A 23099-nucleotide genomic window follows, 5' to 3' on the forward strand; every position below is an offset into this window, starting at 1 on the left:
GAAAGTGATAAGAGAATAAGAAAAAGGAAACTGAATTTCCCGACGCTCCATTCTTAAAAAATGTGTCAAATTATACAGTCAGCAAAACAAACTAAAGGAAGAAAGAAAATAAAAAACACCTCATTTCTTTACGATATTCACCATGTGCCCTCTCTAGTCTGTAAAGCCCATGACAATGATATTAAAAAGCTTTGATTCCTAGAATATATTACCAGGGAAATTGGGATTCATCATCGCCTGTTTTCAGAATTTCACTGTGGATTTATAAACTTTAGCTGGTCTTTAACTTGAAAATTAAAAAAAACGACGCCAATGATTTCAGACAGTACATGTTTTTGCTAGTATAATTTTATTTTATTTGGTGTATCGACCGTAAACCTGATAATTCGTGGCTCCAGTCTCGTTGTCTCAAAAACTAGCTTCACACTTCGATCTTTACAAGTGCACTATAAATGTGATGGTCGAACCCGCTATTTAATAGGACGAGAGTATCTCAAGAGTTGGCGGTGGTTGCTGTTGAGTATTTTTCTATCATTTCAAAATTAGGGACGACTATGTGCTATCTGCCAAATATAATAAATAATGAGTTATTTAAAAACTGTACAACTGTATCGTTTTAAACCTGGTTATTTTGAGCACTTACATAATATTAACATATCGAATTTATTTAGTTATTTATTTGCAAAATATTTCAAAGCATGCTTCTATTAAATTAGGAAAAAAAATCTGGAAAAACAATTCTTACCTGAAACGCTTCTCCGCCCTCCAGAATTCTTTACAAGCCTTTTTTTTTTTTAACTTTAGCTTTGAAACCGGAAGCTCGAGCAAAACCTTGTAAATAAAACAGGAAACGTATATCTGACTTTACTGTTTCTATATATATATAATAATATCTTAGTAATATTCGATACTTTTCGTATAAATGAGTCTCGACTTGTACAACATTACGAATTCCTGGGGAAAGTGTATAAATTAAATTTTTTGTAAAAAAACAACAACCTTGCTTTCATCAACCTGAAACGTGTTAACGACTTTGAGCTAAAATAACATTTCAACAATTAAAAAAAGAAGAACTGTGGATAAAGTATGGAGTTCGACAGCTGTGACGGGCAAAGCACAAGCAACCCAATTTGTAGCTTTGCGTTTAACTACAAACAAACAAAACAAGAAAAGTAGGTCAGAAGCAGCGCAGCTTGGACTGACATGACGTTCACTCCTAATCAGGTCTGACAAACCCGATGGACAAACGTTTTGATGTTAACCATTCCTGGTGGTCTTAGTAAGATAGATGACTCAACTTGCTGACACTAGATGGAGTTAATACTTTTAGATGACTATTGTTTGTGACATTCGTATGATAAGGGAACAAAATAGCTCAACTTGCTGACACTAGATGGAGATAATACTTTCGGATCAGATTGTCTGTGACATTCGTAGGATAAGGGAATAAGATGACTTAACTTGCTGACACCAGATGGATTTAAGCTGTTAAGTAACCATTTCTTGTGACATTTGCAAATTAATGGAATAAGAATATCACTCTAATGAATTTTTTTTTTAACACCGTCCTATATTAACTTGCTGGTTTGAATTTCGGCCAAAGCTACACGAGGGTATCTGTGCTAGCCGTCCTAATTTAGCAGTGTAAGACTAGAGGGAAGGCAACTAATCACCACCACCCACCGCCAACTCTTGGGCTACTCTTTTACCAGCGAATAGTGGGATTGACCGTCACATTATAACGCCCCTATGGTTGAAAGGACGAGCATGTTTGGTGTGATGGAGATTCGAACCCGCGACCCTCGGATTACAAGTCGAGTGCCTTGACCCCTGGCCATGCCGGGCCCAATATTCACTACCGTCTCTTTTAAACGTTTTATATTATGTGTTACATAAAATTCACCCTCATCTATGATGAAGTTATATTTTCCTTTTTGACTATCCATTCAAATATATTATTTTAAAGACGTTCATTAATTTGGATGCTTTAAATTTTTTTTTGCTTATACTTAAAGTTATTCTTCTGTGGAAGAGTTGAAAGTTTTGGATTTTGATTTCAAAGCGATTTCTCAGTGCTTGGTGTCATTTAAACTAAATACCTATTAGTATGTTTAAACAATAATTTATTGCAAGCTAACTGAAACCAAAGTGATAACATACAACATTTGATTAAGTTTAACTACTTTCAATGACTACGATATGCTGTTAAAACGCATGATTATCCATCCACGTTACACAAAACACAAATATAAGAGAAAACTGAAAAGATTTAAAAGAAAGTAGTTAGGCAATAGGTTAAAGATCATATTAGTTTCCGGCAAAATTATGTACAGTTATTTTAACATGCACTTAAAAAACATGGAGAATAAAATTGTTTACTTTTCATCTCATCTTTCAAATAAATTACTTAACATCAAAAGAGAAATTGAAAATAAATATTGAATGCAAAATGTATTTTGAACATTTAAAAGGTTTATTCAATTTTCTTATAAAAAGAAATCAGAACTTTGGTGAAAGAACACTCTAACGTACAAATGGAGGTCAAAACGGGCACCCCAATTTGTAGCACTTCTACAGGTAGTCTTTTTAACAAAACTGATGAATGTAAATAAACAACAACACTGGTTTTAATACCCACGACATTATCAGGGTGCTATATGTCTTAAGAAACTTAACTTATAATTCAGGTGTAGTCCATTACCTTTCAGTTTACTCTTCTTAACAGCCACTGTAGGAAGAAAAAAAATCTTTTAAAACCCAAACTCGTTAAACAGCGTGCAGAAAAGAGAAAAAAAAATATATTAAGTAAGTAAGGTATAACAATAAAATAAACAACTTATAATTGTCATTAAGAAATATTTATACTTTGATTGGCGGTACATCACAGCTAATAAAGTTTGTCAAACTTTGTTTGTCCCTGTTAGTACAACGGTAAGTGTACGAATTTGTAATGTTAAAATCAGGGGTTCGATTCCCCTCGGTGGGCTCCCCAGATAGTCCGATGTGGCTTTGTTTTAAGGAAACACACACAAATCACGATGAAAATAAAATCCGGTTAATACATTAGTTCTAGGCAATAGATGGCGTACAAAATCATTTTAAAGCAAGATTAGAGACTAATTGTGTGTGTGTGTGTGTTTTTTTAGGCAAAGCCACATCGGGCTGTCTGCTGAATCCACCGAGGGGAAACGAATCTCTGATGAGGCTAATAGTAATTTAACAGTGTATGAACTTCAATCAATGTGTATTATTTAATATATATAAAACAAAACACAAACGGTTAGAGATAGCTCAAATTTAAACAAACATAACAACCTAAAGCAATCTTTAAAGCAGTATGAAGGCAGGCGAATAACTAAGAAAAACAGGTATCGTTCTGGGGTTGTAGTTAATAACCTTAAATAAGTATTGTAATAAAAATATTTACGCTATAATGTATGAAGATCAGTTTAGGCTCAAAGACTTTTTGTCTTGTTTACACTTTCACACTAAAGTAATTTTATATTTCAATAAAGAAAAAATTCTGCATTAAATGAAGGATTTAATTCAGATACTTTTTAAATACCGTTTTGACGAAACTTTTCAGCCACTTGAAATATGACAGAAATTAAGTTCACATTCGTTTCAATACAGATTTATATATAAGACTGGAAAATCTAGGCTTACTGGAAAACGAAGTCAACAGACAAGCAATTGTTTAATGCGTTGGTGAGTGAAGAGCGCTACGATTCCCAATTAAAGTTGATAGATATAAAATACACGGTAAAGTTAAATTAAAGAATAAGATAACAAAATTAATCATACAGAACATAGAACCCAGTACTGAGAAAATGCCATAATTTATTTCCAGAAAGATGGTGTAATTTTCAACTGTTAGAACAAACACAAAGAAATACTGAAAAAAAAGAAGGGAACTATATCAATCACATCACTTTAAACGTTTGCTAATACAGTAGGTAGAGATTCTTAAATTTAGATGCTTGTACTACGGATGGTACGTGGAGCTAATGTTAGTGGTACGACAAAAGATCGATGTAAAAAATATACAGTTTCTCTTGAGCCAAATTTCAGCTTCTGGCCTACATATACTTTCCTCTATTTTAGACTCATCGGCGTTATTTTCCTTTCAATCTAACAAACAATTGCAATATGTATTCTTAAATACGTCATAATAAAACGTTCATATCCTTCCCATTAAGGATGTGAGTGTTGAAAATATTAATTTTCACCCTTTGTTTTAAACTTCAAAGTTTAAACAAAAACCGGTACACAAGACTGAAAATATTGAGACCCAGTGTAATAGAATATGCCAGAAAAATGTTATAATACGACACCGATAAATGTTCTCTACAATGCTCGCTCGGTTGTAAATACCTATCGTATTAAGTGTCCTTGTTTTATTTAGTATTAAGAAAAAAAATTATAATTTGAACTCTTTCAATGTAATCTCAGAGTTCATTCCAGGCTTAAAAACCAATTACTGATGACATAAGTAACAATCTTATTCAGTTAGTAGAAGTACGCTAATATATACATAGATCCTTATTATTCTACAGTGTGAACGAGGCTAGGAACGAGAGTATGAGACAAAACAACAATGGCTGCAGAAACAACAGTATTTTAGGGCTAGGACTAGACGCCAAAATTCTCACTTAACGCGTTTTCATACGGTATTTAATGCTGATATATTTTTGACTATTGCTATCTGTAAACAGATACTTCTCAACAGGGGCGTAGTAGATTTTTTACACCCGATGGGGGGATGATTCTTGCAACCACTTATGTGGACTGTTCAATTTGCAAATTGGTAATCTCTGATTACGTGAACCTGAAAGCTGTAAACATGCAGTCACAGAGTAATCTTGTTGCCATGATACTTGCTTGTATATTTAGGCCTACTGACTGATACTTACGAACTATCGAAAAGCTTAGAAGCACGCCTATATTAAAGATGTACATTTTGGCTACTGAAAAAGTCTACATCTAGACCTAATTATATAATTCGATTGGTAAGAACACGAGAATCACAAGAACAAACACACAATTTGTAGGCCTGTAATGCAATAAAACAATTCAACAGACAAAACTGTAGGGGGGGATGATTGTATGCACCAAACCCCCACCTAAAATGAAGGGGGGATGTATACCCTTCATCCCCCCAGGATCTACGCCCCTGCTTCTCAGACACTGCCATTTAGATCAGGGGCTTCTACAGTGAGGATCGCGGACCTCCTGGGGTGCCACAAGAAATTGTAGTGAAAACCACATAAAATATAAAATTACATAATATTATTATGGTACTCACTACTTACATTAGATGGAGAGAGGCCTCTCTCAGGGTACAGAATGTGCTAAGGGGGAGGGATGATCAGAACGTGTGGGAGTCTGCGATTTAGATCCAGCAATAAGTATAGAAAACATGACTCAATATGCTTTCTTTATTTTCACTAGATTCAACAAAATGCATATTTTACCGTCATAATCTGCTTCTTCGTCGTCGTCGTCTTCTGTGCTTTTTCCACGAAGATTTTTTAATTTCTTTTTCTTTGCTGCGGCCTTTCTTCTGGCTGAAATACACGTTACAACATTATCAGTTTTTGTTTGAGGAAAAAATCGCCAAACTGTCGATAGGGCCTCCATACAACTGTCATAAATAAGATTAGAAAATTTTAAAAACGATTTACATGTCGGCTTTATATCCTTACATTTCCAAAGTATCTATTATAGAAATTGGCGCGAACTAATGATTAAGCTGAACGTTGTCACGAAAATACCGAATTGATAGTACAATTTTTAACACTCAAAAATCAGCCAAACAAATAATTAACCATTTATCGCTAGCACAAGTAACAACAATGAGCAAACAAAAATAACAGTCTACAGTCAGTACACTTAACAACAAACAATATAAATGTTGAAAAATATTTACTTTAATAACACACAATAGAACTGCTGACAGATATTATATTTAACAAGCAATAGAACTGTTGACAAGTATTATGTTTAATAACAAACAATAGAACTGTTAACAACTATTATACAGGGTGTTCGGAAAGTCACTGTGCAGTTTTGTAATCATATACATATATAAGTGCACAGTGACTTTCCGAACCCCTGTATTTAATAAGAAACAACTGAACCATTGACAAGTGCTATACTGAATGACAAAAAATAGAACTGTTCACAAGTGTTATGTTTAATAACACACAATAGAAGTGTTCACAAGTGTCATATCGAACAAAACAATCTTCGACAATTTTGTTTTTGCAAAACTATCACAGGTTTTTTTAATAGTTTTTAGTCTTTAGTTTCTACTTTAAACATACACAGCAGAGTTTTAGTTCTTGTCTGGTCTGAATGGTTACTTTTAAAATTAAAAACATCAGAGAGGTATTTGAACAACAATAAATAATTGTCTGGTTCTTTCAAGTACGATGCCTTTGTTGTTGTTTAAGGCCGAAAGTCACTTTCTGTTACTAAGTCGTTGTACTTTTTCTGTGATTTATATTCATGTAACTGTGTTGTATCGAAAGAAAGTACAAACGAAAATATAGTTGTATTCACAATGAAAAGTCAAAAGGCAAACCAAGAGAACATACAGTTTCATTAACAGTAAACGACAAGGAAACACACGATTTCATTAGCAATGTACGATAAGGAAACATATGGCTTTATTCGTAATGAGGGGTAAGAAGTGTTTTTTTTCTTTGTTTATCGAAGTTCACGCAAAGTTACTCAAGGGCTATCTGCTCATGCCGTCTTAATTTCGAATTATACAGTAAACGCAAAGGAATTAGTCAACATCACCCACTGCCAACTCTTGGACTATTCTTTATCAATAAACAGAAGGATTGGTCATCACATTACAACTCATATATGGTTGAAGGGGCGAGCATGTTTGTTGATGGGATTCGATCCCGTGAACTGCAAGCTGCAAGTCGAGCACCCTAACCTAACCATTAGAACTTCTGAAACTTCAACGAAAAAAGTGTATAAAGTGTTACCAATCAATAATGAAAGAAATAAAAAATGTTCATCTTATAATAAGAATATTTATAATGTTACTTAGCTTCAAGATATTTTACAATGAAAAAATAAAAACTATAGTGCATAAACACCAGTATAAGATTTGTTTACATTACTAGTGTTAGTTATTTTCAAAGATTTAAATCATCTATTAGGTAGGTTTCCACTAACTTTAATTTTTATGCAATGTTACATAAAGTTTGTTTTTATATTACCTTCTATAATATGTATTTTCTCCTCTTCTGTTGTTCGTTCTTCTGCTAGAATCACTTCCTCTAGATATGTACAAGATATATAAATTTCCTGAATAAGTATTGTACTTGATCTTTATAACAATTCCAGTTGGATATCTTAACCCTAAAATTACCGATTTCATGTTATGGACCTCGTCTGCCTTTAAAACATATGTTTCTTAATTATATGGTCATCGAAGGTTTTCGTGGGTCTGTGATTTTGTGGTTTACATGGTTCATAAAAAAAAGTCGCAGAAAAAAATGTAGAAAAAAAACCCACAACAATTATCATTAGCATTGCAAATAATTCCACCAATTAGTGGTAGGGGCTCTCAGCATTTTGTATAGCAATTTCACACAGTCTGGTTGTACACTTCTTTGAAAATTATGTCGACATTGGAAGTTCTAGATTTAAGAGTTAGGCTAATACCCATAGTCATGTAAAAAATACTGACAAACTTCGCATATAGCTGACCAAGTTTTTTTTTAAGTTTTAAATTTCATCTATATGAAGTGAGCTGTTCGGTTTCACTCGTTACTTTTGGACTTTCTTGGACTTACCTGCTTTGCAAATCCATTCCACATATCCGTTTAGCTCCCTTTCTAATTGTTGCTGGCGTCTAAGTTTTAAAAAGGCTTGTCTGTTTTCCACTCTCTCTCTTTCTTTAGCAAACTCACTGATAGCAAAAAAGAAAATTCATGAGACAAATGCAAATAAAATTTTAGTTATATTTGCATGGAAGAAAAGCTGTAATTTAAAAAGAAACTTCCTATTCAGCAAGTGAGGTGACTGTAACAACATTTGTTTAATCCTAACCTGAGAAAATTACTCGAGTTAGTCATAAACACAAGCCAAGTTTGCCAAGAGAACGTTTTACATTGGATTCTGAATATATATATGTAAGAATAGCAGACGATTAAACAATGCATTCTATTAACTGTGAGCCCCCCAATGACGCAGCGGTATGTCTGCGAATTCGCTAGAAACCGGGTTTCGATACCTTTGGTGGGCATAACAAAGATAGTCCATTGTGTAACTTTGTGCTTAATTCTAAACAAACAGGCAATTAACTGTAAATATTTATTTTCCTCATTTAAACATATAATTTAAGTGGAAATGTATTATAATACAGTGGAGCGCCATAAAGACGCGGACCAGTAAACCGCGAAATCGCTTAAGCCGCTGTAGCAAGTCTTGTCACCGCTAATTTAAGAACGTGTAAAAACGCGGCTTACGAATTTAATTCTGGCTTTATAACTTCAAAGGGATATTTAAAAAGGATTTGCTTTAATTTGGGAAATATGTAAAATATATTACAATAGAAATCGACCGTTAATCTACCTTATCCGCTCTCTGTGTCAGCTTTATGGAGGCCGCCATTGTTACCAAATCACACCTCTCCATACATTAAAGTTAATCCGCGGTAAATCTGTGAAAAAAGTGATCAATAATTAAAGTATTATTTTTAATTCGATAATCCGATATTTTTGTGGAATTGTATAAATATTGGCCACAAACCCAATAGAAATCACTCCATTGTTGATGATGTACCAGTAGCTTCCTCAATTTTCCACAAAGGTTTAAACCGCGGACCACTTAAGCCGCGGTTAAGCAGATTGACCCCCCAAATACCGCGGCTTAAAGGCGCTCCACTGTATTTAAGTAAGAACGTAGGAGCACTATATAATAATTCCCAGTGTGCCACTCGAGAAGAAAGGTCAACCTTTCGAAAGCGCTCGGGTTATAGGGGTTTTATTTCATATTTAATGATGTGTACTCGTCACTGGGCTGAGTTTAGTATATAAACTATATAGTTGGTTGTATATATTTTTAGTATATGATCTATATACATAGGTTGTATATATATTTAGTATATTATCTACGTTGATAGGTTGTTGTCTACGTATTTAGTGTATGACCTGTATAGATAGTTTGCCTCATACATTTTTAATATATGATCTATATACTGTAGATAGGTTGTTGTATATATCTTTAGTATATGACACACATATAAATAGGTTTCTGTATATATTTTTAGTATGTGGTCTATATTGATAGGTTGTATACCTTTTTAGTATATGATCCATATATACATAGGTTGTAGCAATTTTTAGTGTGTGATATATATAGAAATGTTGCTATGTACCTTTTAAACATATGACCTATGTAGACAGGTTTTTGTATTCCTTCCAGACTGTGACATAATTTTCAATCATGATATGCCCAACAAAAATAAATCAGTTACTCATAACTTGAGAAGTCCTGTGACTTCTTTCAGGTTGTTTGTTTTTTAACTGAATAAAAAACGATATTACTTTGATCTATAAGCCGATTTTTTTATAAAATCTTCCAAGGAAGCTTAAAGGTTTACCAAAACATATCTAACAAAAATTAAGTAAATATCGTATCAACACCAGATTTACCGATCCGTTTTTCCATATATATTTTATAAACCTTCTATGCACCAAACTTGGAAAGACAACTATTTGTCTACAGACCCAAAACACCAAAATACTCTGTTAGAAACTTTACAAAAAACAAATTTAGCCTAATTCGTGATAACGGGAAACCTACTTGAAATAAAAGTCTGTTCTCAAGATGGCTGGTATGGGTATTAAAACTATAATTAAAATGAAGGTTTTATTACCCATAACAGCCGTCTTGAGAAGACAAAGTTAGCATAAAGCTTAAGATACTGGTTTGGTTTGGTTTGAATTTCGCGCAAAGCCATACGTGGTCTATCTGCACTAGCTGGCCCTAATTTAGCAGTGTAAGACTAGAGGGAAGGCAGCTAGTCTTCACCACCCAGCGCCATCTCTTGGGCTACTGTTTTACCAATGAATAGTGGGACTGACCGTCACATTATGACGCCCCCATGGCTGTAAGGGTAAGCATGTTTGGTGTTCGAACCCGCGACCCTCGGATTACGAGTCGAGTACCTTAACTAAGTGGCCGTGCTGGGCCCTTAAGATACTACAAGAAACATTAATTCTGTAAATGTTTACTCACCCACTGAGAACACCAAGTACTAAGTTGAGCATGAAGAAGGATCCGAGTATGATAAGTGGAACGAAATAGATCCAGTTGAATGTGTTTCCCAATGCATCGTTGGTCTGAAAGCAATGAAGCAAAGAGATAACAGGACTAGTAAAAAACATGCATAAGTTAGACAAACAAAGAAACCACCAACTAAGAACCAAAGGAGAAAATTTAAGTTATACCTGACAAAGTAAAACAACAAAGAGAATACTAGTGGTACCACTCTCACTATGGTGCCGATTACCACTCGTATCAACGGCAACCAATGACGTCATTGTAATACGGTTGCTCGCGCTATTGTGGTAGTCATGTCAACGTTTTACACTTTATGATGCGTCTCATTCGATTCACACTCTTAAACCCTAAACCACTGAAGCCTTTTCCTCCAACTCCACCTGAATCAGTTACCAGTAAGTTCTTACAGAACCTATATCTGATTGTAGATATGTTAAAAATATCTATACCTGGACTTGGTCTTTACATGGACGATATATTTAAAGGATCTTTACCTGGATTTGGTCTTTATGTAGGCAATATATTTAAAGGATCTATAACTGGTTGTAGGCGATATATTTAAAGAATCTATACCTGCCAGTGAAGAATATTGAAAGTGAAAGACACATACCCAATACAAAATAGATGTCCATCCTTCTTGAGTTATACATTGAAAAACTGTCAACATAGCAAAGAAAATGTTATCGAAGCTGGTGATTCCGTAGTTTGGGCCAATCCAGCCTTCCAGGCATAAAGCAACGCTGACGTCACATGTATGAGCCCCGACTGGAGCGATTTCAGGATCAGGAGACTGAAAACAAGGAACTTCTTGTTCTCCTTCCGTAACAATTTCCACTTTGAAGAAAGTAAAGAATGTCCAGTTTAAACAGGTACCAAATTGAAGAGATTTATAGACCGTTTGGAAACGATCAATGTATTGTAATCAAAATAATTAAGAAATTTATCAGTGAATATGGAACGGTTTGATAAATATTAGTTTCCACTATGTAACTTGGAAGTGTTTAATTGTAGACTTTTTAAAACGATCCAGATGTCAATGAATATGACTAGTGGCATCAAAGAATGAACTAATAAGAGTCAGTGAATTATGAAAATAATTAGTGTGGTTTAAGGGACCGTAAAGGTAATTAGAGTTATTTAAGGTACTGTAAAGGTAATTAATGTGGTTTAAGGAACTGTAAAGGTAATTATTGTGGTTTAAGGGATTGTAAAGGTAATTAGTGTGGTTTAAGGTACCGTAAAGGTAATAAGTGTGGTTTAAGGGAATGTAAAGGAAATTAATGTGGTTTAAGGGACTGTAAAGGTAATTAGTGTGGTTTAAGGTACTCTAAAGGTAATAAGTGTGATTTAAGTACTGTAAAGGTAATTAGTGTGGTTTAGAGGACTCTAAAACTAATTAGTTGATTTAGTGAACTATAAATATAAATGAATGTGGTTTATTGATCTCCAAAGGCCACTAAACTGGTTCTGGAGATATTTTACTGAAGGTGAAAAAAGCTGTGAAGATAAACAGTTGAACAAAGTAATTTATTTCTATTTTTCTTTATTCTACCGTTTGGAACTGAAGAGATCCTTACTTACTTCTATCTTCTATGCTGTAGCATGTTTTATGAAGAGCACCACTATAAAACTCGAGACCAATGATAGCAAAAATCACTATGGCAAACAATACCAAAAGACCAATTTGGAGAAGAGGAGCCATCGCTTTCACTATTGACTTTAACACGACTTGAAGACCTGTGGAATGGAGAAGAGAAAGTTGTTCGCAAAAAGTAGTTTTTATCACAAGAAGCAACCTTGACGTATCTTCAAGCTCTAGTAATATTATTTAGAATCACTTTCACTTAGGAAATTTAGATCAAAAACATCATTATGTATTATAAACTGGTGAGAGTAAATAGTCGCAATGTCTGAAAAGAAAATGTTTCTAACTTGTGGAGGGTTTTCAATGAAAATATAACAAATCGTGGATAAAATAAAACAGATTAAAAAAAAACACATAAAAATAAAAAAATGAGAAAGAAAAAAGAGATTTATTTATCTGGTCAGAATCAAACGTGTGAATTAATTTCTGTAGATAAGCCTAAAAACGAAAATGGAAAGGTTGTTGTTAGCCTGCAGACGTACTGTTCAGCCGCTAGGGGGTGAAGAAGGAACGATTATTATTTTAAAAACCATTTAATCTTTTTAGTTTACTCTTTTTCTTTTTCTCATTTTACTTATAAAGAGCTAGATGAAAAAACGTGGAAAATATGGAAAAACAAGGTAGGACAAAATGGCGACAATAAAAAGAAATGTGGACTTTACAATTCATGGTTTCTTTTGACTTTTGTGCAAAGCTACTCGAAAGTCTATCTGGGCTAGCCGTCCTTAATTTAACAGTGTAAGACTAGAGGGAAAACAACTAGTCATCACCACCAACCTCCATCTTTAGGGCTATTCTTTTCCTAAAGAATAGTGGGATTGACCTAACATTTTTACGCCATCACGGGTGAAAGTGAACACCACTCACCACCAAAACTATTCACGGTTCCATCATATAATTTATAATTTGTTTTTTCCACTTTGTCATTCCAGTCGTGGAAGATAAAACACAGCTCGAAGTTTATTTACCGTTCATTTTAAACATTTACCACGTGAGTTCGATATCCAATGACACGAGATGCTTCATTTCGAAATCTTGAATAACAACACGGATTTGTCCGGTACCTTAGTATGTAGGCTGCTATAGATGTGTTTATCATTTAAATATCGGCTTAACACGGGTGCACAAAATTTGAAAGAAATATTTTAATCAAAGTTGAAATTTAAACTGTCCTGTCTGAGAGAAAGTAATCATGTGTAACCTGACAATATAATATCATTATCACTTCTCCTCTTTCCTCTTGCAAACAGAACCACGATCCACATCTGGTGTAACCTGACAATATAATATCATTATCACTTCTCCTCTTTCCTCTTGCAAACAGAACCACGATCCACATCTGGTGTAACCTGACAATATAATATCATTGCAAACAGAACCACGATCACATCTGGTGTAACCTGACAATATAATATCTCACTTCTCCTCTTTCCTCTTGCAAACAGAACCACGATCCACATCTGGTGTAACCTGACAATATAATATCATTATCACTTCTCCTCTTTCCTCTTGCAAACAGAACCACGATCCACATCTGGTGTAACCTGACAATATAATATCATTATCACTTCTCCTCTTTCCTCTTGCAAACAGAACCACGATCCACATCTGGTGTAACCTGACAATATAATATCATTATCACTTCTCCTCTTTCCTCTTGCAAACAGAACCACGATCCACATCTGGTGTAACCTGACAATATAATATCATTATCACTTCTCCTCTTTCCTCTTGCAAACAGAACCACGATCCACATCTGGTGTAACCTGACAATATAATATCATTATCACTTCTCCTCTTTCCTCTTGCAAACAGAACCACGATCCACATCTGGTGTAACCTGACAATATAATATCATTATCACTTCTCCTCTTTCCTCTTGCAAACAGAACCACGATCCACATCTGTAACCTGACAATATAATATCATTATCACTTCTCCTCTTTCCTCTTGCAAACAGAACCACGATCCACATCTGGTGTAACCTGACAATATAATATCATTATCACTTCTCCTCTTTCCTCTTGCAAACAGAACCACGATCCACATCTGGTACCCTTCTGTTTTACCAATACCCCAAATCAGCTCTCAATACCCACCCTTATATACAGTGCCAGTTTTCAACAATCAAGGACAACGTAATATTTTAGATAACTTAAAAATTGCTGGACAGGACCAGACGAGATTAAAATAAGATGTGGACAAGACTTACTTGATATCCCAGACACCAGCTTCAGTGGACGTAACACTCTGAGGGCCCTCAACGTTCTCAAATCTACGTCTAAGTTATCAGGGACGTAGGAGGTGACAAATCTGAAAAAGGTAAACCTAGACTAACTACGTCTACATCTACAGAACTGAAGGAAACTAATGGACAGAGGGAGGAATACATTCCACATCGTCAGGATAACTGATGAAAAGAGATTATAAGAAAGGGTAATCATAAGGTTTATGAAAGAGGAACAGGATTTTTGTGGTGAAAGATCCCCCCCTCAGGGATGTTCGGGGGTTGAGATCCATTTACAGCCCCACTAGACGTTTGTCTGAAAGGGGTATGGTAAGTACTTAAGAAACTCTTAGGAATGGAGCTGGAACAGTTTACTGGTGATGGAGTTTACATTGATTGACAAAAGGAAAGGGTATCTCAAGACGGTTGATCTGGATATTAAAACTTTTATTAAAATAAAGTGAAGAACCATGTTTCGACCTTTTTAGGTAATCTACCTAAGAAAGCAAACAAATAAACACTAAGCGCAAAATTACACAATTGACTACCTAGGCTGCTGTTAAGGTTTTTCAACTGATAAAATAAAAAGGACCCAAATCTACAGGAAAGACTAAATTTCGAATAATTAATTTAAATAAATCACCTGACGTAAAAAATACCACAAGAATTCAAACCATTGCCCGAGCTCATTGGTATTTTGTACATAAAAAATGTTTCATCCTGCTGTTGAAATATTTTATTTTTTATGTTTATCTTTGGCTGTAGAGGGCAGTAATGTCGTACATTTATTTATCAGCATACCTCCCTTGAGCGAATCATTATGGGTTTTCTATTATGAGTGAATGTATGAAACTGAGGTTTCATTATTTACCGGTGTGAACCTGACACTGAAGTCCTGTGAGATCAAAAACAAAACACTGACACGAATCCGTGATTAGTGACATTGCAGAAATTAAACTTTCCCAGAATGCTATGTTTCTAACATCAATCTACAAGAACACTTGGTGGAAATACAAGTTAAGGTATCTATCCAGGAACGTGCCTGGGACAACTAACTCTACGGGCTACTTAGTTTGTCAAAACAACAAATCTATCTTGGAATCACTTGACGACATACAGTAGGGAGATATAAATAAAGGGGTCCTACTGGGTCACCAAGGAAACTTCGGTTCAGAGATCGCTATGGCTAACATCGACGGGCAACGCAACAGGACACAACTTACTTGGCGTTCGAGATACTAATTTGAGTGGACGTAGAACTCGGAAGGACCGCACCATACGTAAATCTAAATTTTCGCTCTTCTCAGCTGTGAGGTTTATGATCCTGGAAGATGGCAACATTATTAAAAAAAATCGCAGATGCTTTCTAAAACACTTCTAACATGATGTAATGAGTTGGCTGCTGAAAATCCAACCACTTAATAGTGTCACTGTTTATAATAGTAGAACACTATGTCATGTTTTGTAATAGTACAACGTTATGTCGTGATTTATAATAGTACAACATTATGTCATATTTTATTATAGTAAAACGCTCTGTCGTGGTTTATAATAGTACACCAATATGTCTTGGTTTATAATAATACAACACTATGTCGTGGTTTATAATAATACAACACTATGTCGTGGTTTATAATAGTACAACACTATGTCATATTTTATAACAGTACAACGCTGTGTCATATTTTATAATAGTACAACGCTATGTCATATTTTATAATAGTACACCGCTATGTCGTGGTTTATAATAGTACAACACTATGTCATATTTTATAACAGTACAACGCTGTGTCATATTTTATAATAGTACAACGCTATGTCATATTTTATAATAGTACACCGCTATGTCGTGGTTTATAATAGTACAACACTATGTCACGGTTTATAATAGTCTAACATTTAAGTATTAAAACTTCTAATTCATTGATATCTGTAGTTTTAATGGTGCTAACCATTTTGAGTCATTTAACTTTTATTAACAGTTCTTCTATAATAGGAAATATTTTCTCAGTAAATCTTAAGTGTCTTAGCTTAGTTCGTAGACGTTTTTGATTTTACTCGGTGTTACTGCTATATTTCACAATGCAATGATTCACTATGTTCCTTATCGTTCTGTGTTACTACGTAATATTCTGTAATGTAACAATAAGCCGAGAAACGTACTTGGATACAGTTTTTTTAGAAAGCGAATTTATTACGATTGTTTAACAATGTTAATTAATTTAAAATTCAATGTTATATATCTATAGTGTTTGTGAATACAATCCTAGGGGTTAGAATCAGGAAAACCACTGACATAAAATGAGATTATTTCTAAGCCAATGTACTAATGTGTTAAAATTATAAAACTGTTACCTTATTAAACAGTTGCTGAAAACAATATGTAGAGACCTGAAGAAGATGTCAAATGATAAAAAATAATAATCAAAGAGATAAAAGCACTATAACTGGCAAGCTAAGGGAGCGCCATAATTATAAGTGACACTTGTGAAAACAAAAATAACAGTGACACCTGGTTGATTTAAATTATAACAAGCTTCTGAGACATGTTGAAAAATATTATAACTACCATACAAAAAAAAAAACAATTTTTAATAAAGAATATTCTTGGAATTTGTATGATAAATGGCTTTAAAAATGTGTTTACAAATAGGTTTTTAATGTTTTATATTCCCAAGCATCACTGATTCGTTTGATTTGTTTTTAGTAGAGAAATCAAATAGAACGATGCATTTTTTTAAAACTTTGCAGTAAATTCCGGTTCAAACTGGTCGAGAAAAAAATATCGGTTTATAACCACAGAGATGTTTCAGAGGACAAATCAACTAAAACTACAATGTTCTTTATGTCACATAGTCTCATTTGTTTAATAATTATCTTCTGATGACAGCAACTGGTGATGCACGCGAGTAAGGGAAAATGTAGCTTTAAAAAAAGTAAAATTTAATTAGAAATCATTCACTTACCCCGTTACAACTACAATAAAGTCCATCATGTTCCAGATGTTCCGCAGGTAAGCTCGCTTGTGGAGTATTAACCCTAATGCTAGGATTTTTAATAAAGATTCTGCACAGAAAATTCCAAGAAAGTAGGGCTCTGTTTTCTCCTGCGAGGGTAAAACAAAAGTCAGACTATCACATCCAACAGGGTGAAACAAAAGTAAGGCTATGACATCCAACAGGGTAAAACAAAAGTCAGACTATCACATCCAACAGGGTAAAACAAAAGTAAGGCTATGACATCCAACAGGGTAAAACAAAAGTCAGACTATCACATCCAACAGGGTAAAACAAAAGTAAGGCTATTACATCCAACAATGTAAAACAAAAGTCAGACTATCACATCCAATAGGGTAAAACAAAAGTCAGACTATCATATCCAACAAGGTAAAGCAAAAGTCAGAGTATCACATCTAACAGGATAAAACAAAAGTAATCAGTGATGACGAGAAACCCACTTGTTGAGAAATTTATATGCAAAAGTAAGGCTATCACATCCATTACAGTAAAACAAAAGTCAGACTATCATATCCAACAAGGTAAAGCAAAAGTCAGACTATCACATCTAACAGGATAAAACAAAAGTAAGGCTATCACATCCATTACAGTAAAACAAAAGTCGGACTATCATATCCAACAGGGTAAAACTAAAGTCAGACTATCACATCCAATAGGGTAAAATAAAAGTCAGACTATCACATCCAACGTGGTAAAGCAAAAGTCAGACTATCACATCCAACAGGATAAAACAAAAGTCAGACTGTCACATTCAACATGGTAAAACAAAAGTCAGACTATGACATCCATCAGTGTAAAACAAAAGTAAGGCTATCACATCCAACAGGGTAAAACAAAAGTCAGACTATCACATCCAACAGGGTAAAACAAAAGTAAAGCTATCACATCCATTAGAGTAAAACAAAAGTCAGACTATCATATCCAACAGAGCATATAAGAAATACGCGAAATTATAATGGTTAAACAGCAGGTGTTCTTCGTGAAATCAAATTAAAGTGTCGACAGTGTTATTTAAGAAATGTATTTCCACCTTAACCAGAAGCGAGAAATGTGTAGGAGTGAAGGTAAACAACGTTTGAAACTATTGGTTTTGATACATTGTATAAATATTAATAATATAACCAAATAGCGAGATAACTTTATTTTTCTACAGTCGTATCAACATAGTTTTTTAATGCCACTAGTTTTTCATTTCCTAGTTTTTATTTTCTATTTCGTTAAGTTTTTGTTCCAGTGTTAAGGCCAGTACTCACAAGTTTCTGGGACAGACTTGATCTGTCTCCGTTCGGCAGATGTTCTTCGAGTGCCAGCACTATACAGTTTGCAATGATGGTCAAGAGAACAGCATACTCGAAAGGAGTGACGACGGGTAAAGAAAAAAAATTGTATTTCAACAGTTTTTAAACTAGTTATGTATTTTCTTATTGAAAGAAACAAATATCCAGACACATAATAATACGCAACTTAAAAGCATCAGCGCTTCTTTGCCAGCAATACACAACGCAAAACATAAAAACATCTCGTTCAAAAGTGCTGGTGTTTCTTTTCCGACAGCACATTACACGAGAACACGAAATAAGAAAGTGTTAGCGATTTTGTTGCTGAGTCCTAATTGACGCTTACAAATATGATTGGTATAAAAACCTAACTCCTAATTTGTTTCACCAATACCTTGCAGCACGTGCTCCGTATATATCCGAGACTAAAGAACACCAATAACAAATGGTATAAATGCTGGTTTCTAAATTATCGTTAGGGTTTTTGTTTGTTAATCCTAGAAATTATTTATGATTTTCCTGATTTTATTTATTATACCATACGTTAGGTACTTAAGAAAAGAACCAATAAATATATTGTATGGATTTATGTCTTTTCAATAATAATAAGGCTTCACAAGTTCAGACAAGTTGACAAACCTAGCCATTTATGTGTTTGCTCTTTCAGAATAAAGCTACCACTGTGTCCACTGCAGGAAATCGAATCAGGGATCTCAGCATTGTAAATCTGTAAACTTACCGTTTTCCCACCAGGGGATTATAATCCTGAGAAAAATTACCTTAACAGGAATTAAGGCCGTTTATAGTAAGATTTTCAGTCAAACTTCCGCCGATTCTAACTGTAGTTTCATTGGTAGAACAAGAGCGATAGACGACCGAACATAATCATTTGTGATGTCCAACTACAGTCCGTTAATACGAGGGCTGTTCAAAAAATACGCGGACTGACGTCATAAAACAAAATGTACTTTACTTAGAAGTTACAGGTCTGGGACCCTTTACTCTCCTCCCAACGCACACACTTATCCCAACGGTGTTTCTACTTGTTGAAACAGTCCTGGTACGCTTCTTTTGTAATGTCCTCCAGCTCCTTCGTCGCATTTGCCTTAATCTCGGAATCGTCTCAAATCTTCTTCCTTTCAAGGGTCTTTTGAGTTTGGGGAACAAGAAAAAATCGCAAGGAGCAAGGTCAGGTGAGTAGGGGTGGGTGGGGAAGAACAATGATCGAGTGTTTGGCCAAAAACTCACGAGTTCTGAGGCACAAATTTCGCAGCAACGCGGTGCATCTTCAATTTTCGGTCAAAATCGTAACAAGATCCAATTGATATCCCACACTCTTCAGCAAGCTCCCTGACAGTCAGACGTCGATTTGCTCGCACCAGGGTGTTGATTTTGTCGACGTGTGGGTCGTCAGTTGACGTGGAAGGACGTCCAGGACGCTCATCATCTTCAATGGACTGTCGACCATCCTGAAAACGTTCATGCCACTTGAAACATGCCGTACGATTCATAGCAACATCACTGTAAGCCGTGTTAAGCATAGCAAAAGTTTCAGTCGCAGATGTTCCAAGTTTAACACAAAATTTCACAGCAAGTCGTTGCTCCTTCAGGTCATTCATTCTGAAATACGCCAAACGAAAAAATCGCACTTCACTTAAAACCGCGTAGCTAATACACAAATGAAGATATCTGCACTCGGGAAATGGCGTCGTAATCAGCTGATCTGTGCGAACCTAGCGACACCAAGCGGATTCCCCTGGAACCAACTGGAGCCGCGCAATTCAAACAGTCCGCGTATTTTTTGAACAGACCTCGTAGTTAGAATCGAAGGCGAACAATACGTATACGACGGACATAAAACAATAACTTCGAGAAACAGTAGAAGACGTTAAGTAGACGTATTTACTGGTTACTTCACTCCAGTACTTTTTAAACAGTCTTGGCGAGTTATCGGTGATGCGTCATTTGAGTATAGGACAAAAAAGGTTTTGACGAATGTCTAGCGTACTCCTCTGTTGTCACTGTACAACTCTCACACTTCTAGCGGTTCAGCGCTAAATACCAGGTTTGGATAACCCTGTTGGGCACAGCGCTGGTAGCCCTTTACATAACTTTGCGCTAAGCAACAAACAAACAAGAACGTTATTTTTAACCAATAGTATTTAATTGTAATAACAGGTTTCCAGATGTTTCAGTCATCAACTCTGATTTTTTTGTTCCACGTTTGTCATTCAAACAATAAACAAGGTAATAGGATATCTCAGCATTCCTAATATATTATTAGAGACGTCAGAATTTGTTTTTCTTATAGCAAAGCCACATAAGACTATCTGCTCAGCCCACCGTGGGGAATCGAACCCCTGATTTTAGCGTTGTAAATCCGGAGACATACCGCTGTACTAGCGGGGGGCAGAGACGTCAGATTTCCTTAGAAGAGATTTTGTTCTATCATGAAATAGTAACACGACAACCGTTTCAATGAACTAATTACTGATATGCGCACAGAGCAAGAAAGATGAAGAACAGACTGACATGCTACCTTTATGTGGTGAAAACCTACAAAACAAGAACACGATTCTATTTTGGTGATTTTTTCCTGGCAATACATGGCGCAATACACAGAAACATGCAATATTGAAGTATTGGTTTTTCTTTTCCGGCAGTAACTAATCGGAGTGCAAAATTAAGTATATTTCTTACTTTAAAAAAGGGTTAAAATAGCTATTTTTTTTATTGTTTTGTTTGTTTGTTTTTTAATTTCGCGCAAAGGTATACGAGGGCTATCTGCGCTAGCTGTCCCTAATTTAGCAGTGTAAGACTAGAGGGAAGGCAGCTAGTCATTACCACCTATCGCCAACTCTTGAGCTACTCTTTTACCATCGAACCGTGTGATTGACTGTCACATTATAAAACGCACCCACGCCTGAAATGGCGAGCATGTTTGGTGTGACGGGGATTCGAACCCCCGACCCTCATATTACGAGTCGAGTGGCGAGCCAAATCTAGATGTTGTAAGTGTTGTGCTGACATGTTGTTAGACTTAAAAGTATTGTGGCAACACGTTGCCAGATAACGTAATTGTTATGGCTACAGGTTTCTAGGTGTTATAAGTATCGTGGCAACACGTAGTTAGATAACGTAAGCGTTATGGCTACAGGTTTCTAGATGCTATAAGTATTGTTGCGCCATGTTTCTAAATTTTACAAGTATTGTGGCTACATGTTATTAGATGTTGAAGTTCTTTTGGCTACTTGCTTCTGGATCTCGTGTTTATATGTTTCTAGATTTTGTAGTTGTTGTGGCTACTTGTTTCTGGATCTCGTGTTTACATGTTTCTAGATTTTGTAGTTGTTGTGGCTACTTGTTTCTGGATCTCGTGTTTACATGTTTCTAGATTTTGTAGTTGTTGTGGCTACTTGTTTCTGGATCTTGTGTTTACATGTTTCTAGATTTTGTAGTTGTTGTGGCTACTTGTTTCTAGATTTCGTGTTTACATGTTTCTAGATTTTGTGGTTGCTGTCAGTGGATAATAAATTTCACATAAAAGATTTACACGAAGCTGGTTAGGCTCTCCGACAAATTGGAGCAGACTTGAAATACTCTCCATAAACTGTCCAATTCACCTTAGATCGTGAGACTGAGACAGGTAAGTTAGACAATAGGAAAGGATGAGGCAGAACACCAAAAGTCAATGATATTTATGTTAAGTATTTTCATTTATGCAGTCTTTGGGACAGTAGGAAAACTGCCACTAATTTCAAGCATGAGATAAACAACCATGTATTAAATGGCAGAAAAATGTCCAGATCTACAGTATCCAGAAGACTCAACGGGAATAGAATAACGGATCGTAGAGATTAAAATCTTTTTACTTCAATTTCCAAATATTACCAAGAAACTGAAACTTGCCAAAAAGTACAAAAACTGGACTGTTGATTGATGATTGGAAAAGGGTATTGTGGATGATTCTAAGTTTGAAATATTTGATTCAAAGTGTAAGTTGTACGTCCAGCGAAAGAAAAGCGAAAGATACTTACTTCAATGCATAGCATCAACCCCGAAAGATGGGGAAGACAGTGTTATGATTTGGTGGTGTTTTTATGCTGGGACAACAGGAGATATTTGTAAAATAGATGGAATAATGTACCACTGCAAGTACCTTCAGGTACTAATCTGTTATCTGTGGTTTGTATATTATTGGTAAAGAATTCTACTATCAAAAAGGTAATAATCCCAAATACTCATCCAATCTTTGCAGAAATTACTTAGCTAAGAAAGAAACTACCGAACCAACTGAGCGGATCTGGAATTTGATAGGTCAAAAACTTGACAAACCTGACGTTACTTTTCAAAGAAACTTTATGGGAGTGTATTAGAGACATTTGGAGTAAAACCTCAAAGGACACTTTGATTAAATATTTTGTGACAATACCTGAAAGACTGTCTGCAGTTATTAAAACAAAAGTGGGACACACAAACTATTAACTGTTTGCTGAACTCAAGCACCTCCACTGAGTTTCTGTTGTCCTAAATTTGAATAGCAATAACATTTTGATGTTCGACATGTGATTTACCTTCCATTGTTCTTTAAAAGTAGCCTGAAATATAATTTTTGACTT

General features: G+C 35.1%; 1 pseudogene across 1 annotated transcript in view; it reads right to left on the bottom strand.

Moving 5' to 3' along the window:
- LOC143225751 (voltage-dependent calcium channel type A subunit alpha-1-like) overlaps positions 1-18557 on the bottom strand; it is an 85358-nt pseudogene extending 66801 nt beyond the window's left edge. Inside the window, exons 1-11 of the transcript XR_013014056.1 lie at positions 18457-18557; positions 17153-17292; positions 14172-14272; positions 11896-12051; positions 10925-11148; positions 10270-10373; positions 7821-7936; positions 7242-7301; positions 5475-5567; positions 2702-2728; positions 746-831 (exon numbers count right to left, since the gene is read on the bottom strand). The product of XR_013014056.1 is annotated as a voltage-dependent calcium channel type A subunit alpha-1-like (transcript). The remainder of the gene's footprint in view (positions 1-745; positions 832-2701; positions 2729-5474; positions 5568-7241; positions 7302-7820; positions 7937-10269; positions 10374-10924; positions 11149-11895; positions 12052-14171; positions 14273-17152; positions 17293-18456) is intronic.
- Positions 18558-23099: the final 4542 nt, after the last annotated feature.

The sequence above is a fragment of the Tachypleus tridentatus genome, chromosome 1 (genome assembly GCF_004210375.1).
Source record: "Tachypleus tridentatus isolate NWPU-2018 chromosome 1, ASM421037v1, whole genome shotgun sequence".
Lineage (NCBI taxonomy): Eukaryota > Metazoa > Arthropoda > Merostomata > Xiphosura > Limulidae > Tachypleus > Tachypleus tridentatus.